Below are 9051 nucleotides of genomic sequence, written 5' to 3' on the forward strand. Positions count from 1 at the left end.
GGCACAAGCTGTTTTTCGGCAATTTTCCTATGGGATTTTTTAGAATTTCGATCGATTGGGGGGACACATGCCCCGTGCCCCTATGATGCTACGCCACTGGTTGAATCTGCCCTTTTGGAAGGAAATATTCACAAAATGTCCAGTTTTTATCCCCCTGCATTCCCCCCCCAAATAAATACTGGCTGCGGGCATACATGTAACCTCTGTAGGCGTATAATCAGAAGCACTTGCAGGTACTAAATCTTTCATTATCCATGTTTATGTTATTATGTCTTTACATATTGAATGTATTTTTTAGTAAAATAATGAATAGGTACATGTAGTTGTTCCAAGTACTTCATACATTAACATTTAATTTCTATTATAAATACTATGTTATTAACCTATTTGCTGTAGGTATATACTTTGTCTTTTTTTTATATCGTGAAAGGGAACACATATTTCTTGTAAAGATAGTTTACTGATTTTTATAATTAGTGTATTAATGGCTTGTAACACAAATATATATGGTCTATAATATAATGTAAATACAGTGTATAAATGTTGACATTGTTTCTTATGGTAAAAAAAACTGGGATAAATATGAATTTATGAAAGCTGCATATTATATAACAATAATGGTAGTAGCCCTGTATTATTATGTACATAAATAAGACATTTGAGTGTTATAAGAATTTTTTTTGTTTTTAGCTGCTCGACCTACCTCTTGTAATATAGTTGACCTTGCTTTACACCAAATTTATTTTGTCATTTTGGTTTTGTAGTTCTTAATTTTTATTCAGATGGTAAAAAGCCTTGTATTAAGGCTATGTTTTAGTTTGTTTAGAGACAATCAGATGGTGGAGTTGTGGTTTGTGGAGGATTCTAATACCTCAAATGATATTTTGTTACATTAAGGGGGTACTACACCCCTGCCCAATTGTTTGCCTATTTTCGCATTTTTCTCAAAATTTATAGCGCATTGGTGACAAATAAGATATGTATGTTATAGGGGCAATGACTACAACTACTGCACTGGAAATTTTATTTCAGCACAGACAACAATTGTGGAGTTACAGTCAAAAATGAGGGAAAACCAATATTTGATCAATAAATCAATAACTACTTGCCTTGAGTTGCTGAATTTTCAATACAGTAGTTGTACTCCCTGCCCCTATAACATACATATCTTACCTGTCACCAATAAGCTATAATTTTTGAGAAAAATGCAAAAATAGGCACAAAATTGGGCAGGGGGTGTAGTACCCTTAAAGAATGGTAAATAGTGTGGTACACCAGAGAAGATACATTGTCCTTCCCAGAATCCTTTGCAACATGATGCATCACCTCAAATGTCACTCTTATTTGTGACCATCCACCACAAAGTGGTAGTAAAGTCAGCTCTAGGTCATTTTCTGTTTATTGCAGATTCTGAAAGAATGCACTTTCAGCTTTAAAATGACACCTCAACCAGCTTCATCGGACATCTGAAAGTGAAGTTATGGTTCATCAAAGATCAAATTCCTAATATGTTTTAATAGAAATCCATATACTGTTTTTGATTTATCTCAAAATGGAAAATGCCGACTTTACGACCAGTTTGTGGTGGATGGGCACATTTGTACAGGTTCCTTTGTTTTAGACTGTCTAAACAAGGGTCGATAGTTAAGATATAAACACATTTTGCAAGATCTGGATGAGCTCTACATGTATTCATTGAGATACTTTTTGTCACTATGGTGCACTTGATAGCAAATCAGTACAGAAAATTGAAATAGGAGAATTGCATTATGGGGAGCGTAAGATCTCTTCTTTGGTGGGACACCATCCAAACACACCTTATTTGTAATGGTGACTGTACGAGGGGTGACTGTCTGAGGAGTGGCTCTCAGATTATGTATTAGAGAAACTAGTATAAGATATATTAGGCTATTCCATTGAAAATCCACACTACCCCTGTTGAAAATTTTGGAAATATCTTCCACAGGGGAGTATGAATATCAAATGGAATTAGCACATTAACCAACTCGTATTTGAAACTCATCCTCCCTCTGTGGAAGATTCAGGTTGAATCTTTCTCAGAGGGTGCATGACATTCAAATGGAGGTGCCTAATGTGTTCATTCTATTTGAAATTCATACTCCCCCTGTGAAAGATATTTCCAAAATCTTCCACAGGGAGAGTGTGGTTTTTAAATGGAATAGCCCAAATTCATCTTGCTGTCTCAAAAGGATTAGTGCCCAACCAAAGGACAGTTTCAATATAATTGAAGACCTGAGCGCAAGAAGACCTTAAGTCCACTTGGCCCCTCAACATGTATACACTAAAGTTACGTATAGTTTCTTAGGGTTTTATAATGTTTTATACATGTATGTTCCAGGGTGAAAACATCATGAAAGGTTGTGAAAGATTTGTTTTGGCCCCTGACCATGTATAAAACATTACCAAACTATACACAACTTTAGTGTATCCATGTTGAGGGGGCCAAGTGGACTTACGGTCTTCTTGCGCTCAGGTCTTCAATTGTATGTTACAGGTGTATGCAAGGGAAGTTGTGACTTGTATGATCGCAAATTATTCCTTCTCTTGTATCTAAGGAAGCAAAATTGGTGAAGGATGAACATTTTTCTTCCATGCCCAACTTGGTGGAACTCCAGTGTTTATATTTAAATGCTATCACTTTAAAAAGTTATAAAATGTACTAGTACTACACATCTTGAGACAGGCGTGTAATAATTCCTGCTCAAGAGACACAATAAATATATGTTTAATGGTCTTTTGAATGCTGGACATATCAAAGTGCTTAGTGATTCAAAGGAAATAAGTAAAGGCCCTATTGGATTTACATGGGATGGTAACCAATGCAGTAGATGACAAACTGTGCTTTGTTTGTTTGTGTTGCAATGCTCACAGCCAGACCAAAACACTGTATTTCCAGATTTTTTTCACCATGCGCCTGGTAGACTTCATGCATGTAATAGGGTGTGCGCTAAGGGTGCTACATGCACAAACCCTTTTGCCAATAAATGCTGGAGGTATAGGCCTACTAGTTTGGTCCCCATGCATTAGAATCCAATATGGCAGATTTACCATAGTGCTACACTTTGGCCACAGTGTATATTCAGTTTGCAGACTTTTTAAGACGAATCTCTGCAACTCATCCTCTGCTGTATGTTAGCCCCCATTTCTTTCAGGGACTGTCTTTTGGAATTTGCAGGAGAACATTAAATAGCTCTTCTGGAGCCTTCAAGGAGAGCTGTTAATGGTCAACTAAAGAGATGAAAATCACTCTCTTATATCAAAACTCAGTCCCTGTACTTTCTGTTTATAATATGTTATTGCAGGGCAGTAATGAGACGCTCAAAATCTTGCTTTAAGTAACATGAAAATGCACAGGTATTTTTTATACATGTTTTGAATCATTCAAGGAAAAAAAAAAGATTTTATGATGGTGTTAGGAAAGGATAGTGGTTGAATTTATTATTGTTGCAAGTTTGTGTACAGATATAATGCTAAATGATTTTACTCCGTGTCATGAATGGTTGTGATTGGTTGTTCTAGTAGAATGTCATTTAATCCCCCACTGGACCAATTTAAAAAAATTATTTGTAAGAGCAATGTGATTTTATGTCCTATTAGATTTTTTATTGGTAAAAAATGTGACATGCATAGGGTTGAAACCACTGGGCTGGGAAAATTTAGGCAATTTCAGCATTTGGAGGATTTTTATTTTTTACAATAGAGAAATACACTAGTACTTAGGGGAATTGCAACATCCTTGTGGGAATTAAGTTTAAATTCTTGGAAAATGAATCGTTTTCTTCCAGGCCTGAAATTAACATATTTCACCTCATCCTTTTCATCCTCCTGAAGTATTCATATGTGACTGAGAATTGTGACCTAACAGCAGCACATGAGGCTGATGTTGGTTATTGCAGTTCTCATTAATGAGACCAAATGTAGCAAGAAGGTCCTATCTGCAATAGCTGCCCTATAGACATATCTTCATTCTATATTGTACATGTAACATCGGGCAGCTATTGCATGTGGGCTCCTCTTACACTAACCCTTGGTTTTAAGGTGCTTGTGCTGAAGTAAGATCTTAAACTACAATACACAGAAATGTGTATTTGTGACCCATCACATTGAAACCACTTAGCAGCTAGCTTCATTGGCAGATAACAATGAAAGAAGATGGAAAAATATAAAGAAAATAAAAAGAATTCTGAGTTTGTTTTGCCTCATAAAACATTTTTACTGTATCTGATTTCAACAAGTAAAGTGTCATTTTCAAGCTAAAAAGCATCAGTTTATCCTAGTGTTTAAATCTCCATTTTCATTTCTGCCTCGAGGTGGTCTGTTTGGGTGTGATGGGTCACATTTTGTTAATTAGGATTACACTGAAGAAAGAGTGAAAATAGTTGCCTTCGGAGGGTTGATCTTAGTGGCTGAGAATAGCTGCTATTTGTTTAAATTTGATTAATGGTGTTCCTGATGTTGTATGTTTTGATTTTAATACAGTGCACAGCAGATCATTTGGTTTCCGTTAAAAATCTACTTGTAAAAGACCCTCATTCTTTATACTTGGGTGAGGAGTTATTAATGAATACACTTTTCAATTCTTATCAATAGATATGCATATGTGCAGCTATATGATCTTGTACAAGCCAAAAAATGGGTGCTGTTGAAGTAGATAAGGTTTCAATACGGGTAGAACGTAAATGCTTAAACTCCAATTTTGAAATGATGCTTAACTTTCCAATATAGACAGCAGTAATATGTGTGTGTTGTGTTTAGCTGTCATTGTGTTACCTTTGAAATGAATTTCACAAAGACTTTGATGCATCAAATCCAATCACTGTTTTTAGAAAAAGTCCAGGAGCGATAACTGAATAGGGTGCAACTCTGCTAGTCTCATTACAAGACTGCTTTACCCTGACCATAAACCAGTTCAGTAATTGTACCAAAGTCCATGGGAAAGCCTTGTTGAAATTGGTCCAGAATACACATAATGTAGAAAATACCATTTGCGTATCAGGCATGGTAGCTACTTCAGCGAGTTACGTCAACCAATACAGGTACTATTTAGCTTATTCATTGAATATGTCCAACTTGTTCCCTTGAGGGAGAGAGACATTTGCGGTATTCAACACACTTGATGAGCTGATACCAAAACATGTATCATATCATTGAAGTAGGGAAGCAAGTGAGCATATCATATGAAATGTCTGTATACATACATGTTAGATACTGTAATACCATGTTTTATTTCTTTGCAACTTTCTCTAGCCCTGTTTTGGATCTAATTTGATTGTGAGCCATTTTAGCAATAACATTTTCAGTGAAGCATGCATTATGGGAGCATGTTTGCAGAATGAATTTGCAACTTTGTCCCATCAGAAATGTTGCCTGGTATGCTACTGTTGAAAGATACAAATTGTATGTATTGTATGTACATGATGTGTGGACCAAACAAGAGAATCCTAAACATCCTCATAAGCAAAGGGCATAGTAAATGTGTACAGTCTTTGAATGGCCTTTTTGAGGATTGAAAAATTGCATTAGTTTATGGAGGTTGGTGAACTTTGCTACATGATTGGCTTGAGCAGTGGAGGATATAATATGGAAGAAGTTTGTTTATTAAATCATTTGAAAATGCATTACCTCTAGGTTTGAGCCAAACTGTTTCCAATAATTTGGTAGTTTAAAAATGTTACGATACATTGTAGTGCCATGATGTCGTACAGATGTTTATAAATAAATAAGGTTGATGGTCATGATGTCATGTGTATATATATCAAGCTTTATACAATAATACCTATGTTGTGTCAAAACTTATTTATGATTTACAGACCTGAAATTTCACAATCAAATATATACAGTGTATAAAGAATAAACTTGTAAAAAAAGCTTGTATATATCTTGTACATTTTCCCAGAACACAGGTAAGGTAAGGGTCTTGACAATAGTTGCAGGCTAGCATTTTAATAAAAAAAAAAAAAGAGAAGAAAAGTTACAGAAGTACTGAGTCTTATTATTCTTGGTGTTAATAATAGTGTATACATCTATTGGTAGTCAACCTTGTATTGTAAAACAAATGTTATATCTCCATTATCAATTCTGATCATCGTATAATAATAAATAAGGAAATCTCTGCATGTGAGGTTTCATAGAAAATGTAACTTTGTTGTGAATGAAAGTATTTTATCCAGTGTAACTTTAAGGATGCATGTTTAGATGAATTTGAATCCAATTACCAAAGGAAAACAGAGCCTTATCTTCATTTTGCCAATTCTGAAATATTGCGTTAAAGAGGAAGCCCCACCAGAGCAGTTCTTCTGGGGTGAACCAAACCTGCCTGGTTATCAAATTAATCAGTGACAAGGTTATTGTTGCACTAAGCCCTCGATTTTGCTGAATGAGACAATTTTCAATTTGTGTTAGAGGTCATCAGACCGTGACTGGAGGTAAAAAATAATGATGTTGCCTGTGGCTGTGTTATATGAGACGATAGATGCTCGACAGTGGCTAACATCCAGGTATTGTGTTTAGCTGCTGTCGTGCATCTGTCGTCTCGTATAATAGTAGACTTGTTAAGAGGTTGAACGCTGCATTTTTTAGTACAAAGGTCCCACTTGGCATGGATGTTCCTTGAGGCAAGAGAAAAAGATTCATCCAAAGAGACACTCTGTCTCTATGCATAAAACCCCCTAATTAGCATAAATTATGCTAATTAGCACCCAAAATATGGTATTTTCTAATTTTTAGCCTATTTCACTTAAAAGCAGGTGAAAACAGTTGAATTTGGATTAATTTAGGATAAGGAATTAATTTTGGGGGTTGTTTTGGGAATATGTGTCCATTCTGACCCCCAAATCCAAGATGGCCGCTGGCCGCCATCTTTAAAATACACGTTTTACAACTTTTGAATCATACTGGCTACCAACTTGTGTGATATATCAATTTATACTAATTTGGGGCTGTAGAGCTCATTTCCGGCATTAATTTGATTAAAGGAGTTAATTTAAAGGTGTATTTATTTGCTATACAGAGTGAGTCAGACAAAAACTGCTCTCAATCATTCCTGATTTTGTACCTTCAAAACATGCGTGGTAAATGACACACTGGTTTATGGTATTACATTAAACAAATTGAACTAGTACCATATCAGTATGACTTTGGGGTCATGGTAGGAGCGTCCGAACCAATAGTTCACGCGCCCCTGGATAACCAACCAATCCTGCCACCATTAATCGCAACTTATCATCTAGAAGCTTTCCATCATGCCCAGAATCGCCAAAGGAAGTCCAAGCAGTCCTTTTCTAATGCCTGCTTTGACAGTTACATCACTGAATGTCGAAGGATTCTCTACCGCCAAGCAAAATATCATCAGCGGATTGTGCAACAATCTCCACTGTGATGTCCTGTGCCTACAGGAAACTCATAAAGGAGCGACGAACTACCGCCCCCGCTACCGCCCAACCATACCAGGTATATGGTCCTTGCCGTTGAGAGACCACGTCGTCAATACGGGAGTGCGATATTTGTGAATGAAGTTATTGTGATTGAAGCCACTATGATGTCTGATGACAACAACATTGAAGTTCTCACTGTTGAGCTCAGTAATGTAACAATAACATCAGTCTATAAGCCACCAGCAGAAGACTTCAAGCTCCCTCTCTTCACTTCTAACACTGACACCAAGCCATGTATCTTCATCGGCGATTTCAACAGCCACAGCACTCAATGTGGTTACAAAGAAACCAACAACGATGGAGCTGCAGTTGAGGAATGGATAGACAAACACCAGCTGAGCCTTATTCATGATTCCAAACTTCCTCCTTCGTTCCATAGTGCCCGTTGGAAGAGAGGATACAACCCTGATGTAGCTATTGTCACTAACAATATCTCTGACATGTGTAAGAAGATTGTATTGGATCCAGTTCCCCAAACACAACACCGGCCAATTGGTATCCACGTTAACACCGTAATCTCACCAAACATAGTGCCTTTTCAGCGACGCTTCAATTACAAGAAAGCAGACTGGAACGGATTCACAAAAGAGCTTGACCAGAAGGTGAAGAGAATTACTCCAACTCCAGACAACTATGACACCTTTGCCCAACTAGTTTCCAAGACTGCTCGTAGACATATACCAAGAGGCTGCAGGGTGGAATACATACCAGGCCTTTCCAAGGAATGTGCAGAAGAATACCAAGAGTATGTAACCATGTTTAAAGCTGACCCTTTCGCCGAGGAAACAACAGGTGCGACAGTTATGGAATCCATCTCCAAAGAGCGTAATAAGATCTGGCATACCCTCATATAGAGTCAGCAGACATGACCCGCAACAGCAAGAAGGCATGGTCCACCATCCGCAAACTTCAAGGTGACCCTACAACAGCCCCACTGCAGCCCAAAGTCACACCCAACCAGGTTGCCCACCAACTGCTCCTGAATGGAAGAAGTGGCAAGAAACATAAGACCAGATTAGACCGCAAGAAATACAGCGGAGTCCCCGGCTTCACCAAGCCCTTTACTATGCAGGAGCTGGAAGCAGGAATCGCCAAACTCCAACCAGGGAAAGCAATTGACCTTGACAACATCGCAACTGAGCAGCTGAAGAACTTTGGCAAAGAAATGGCTCTTACAGCTCTACAACACCGTCGCAGCCACAGACTCCCTAAGATCTGGAAGAAGTCTCACATCATCGGTCTGCTGAAGCCAGGAAATATCCATCCATCCCAAAGAGTTATCGACCAATATCGCTTCTCAGCCATACCTACAAGCTATTCGAACGCCTCCTGCTCAACAGACTGGCACCTGTGGTAGACGAGCAACTCATCCCAGAACAAGCAGGTTTCCGTCCTGGCAAATCAACAACAAGCCAAGTTCTCAACCTTACCTAGCACATTGAGGATAGATTTGAGGATGGATTGGTAACCGGAGTTGTTTTCGTCGACCTCTCAGCAGCTTACGATACCGTCAATCATAGATGTCTCCTCAGCAAAATCCTGGAGCTAACCAAATATATCCACCACCTGACGGAGCTCATCAAATGCATGCTTGACA

The 9051-nt window shown here is 37.9% G+C and overlaps 1 long non-coding RNA gene across 1 annotated transcript; it reads left to right on the plus strand.

The window, feature by feature from the left end:
* The first annotated feature begins 1253 nt into the window (after positions 1-1253).
* Positions 1254-2245, plus strand: LOC140148256 (uncharacterized). Its single transcript, XR_011858460.1, has 2 exons — positions 1254-1386; positions 1418-2245. It is a non-coding gene; the product is annotated as an uncharacterized lncRNA (long non-coding RNA).
* The last annotated feature ends 6806 nt before the right edge of the window (positions 2246-9051 follow it).

This window comes from Amphiura filiformis, chromosome 3 (genome assembly GCF_039555335.1).
Source record: "Amphiura filiformis chromosome 3, Afil_fr2py, whole genome shotgun sequence".
Taxonomy (NCBI): domain Eukaryota; kingdom Metazoa; phylum Echinodermata; class Ophiuroidea; order Amphilepidida; family Amphiuridae; genus Amphiura; species Amphiura filiformis.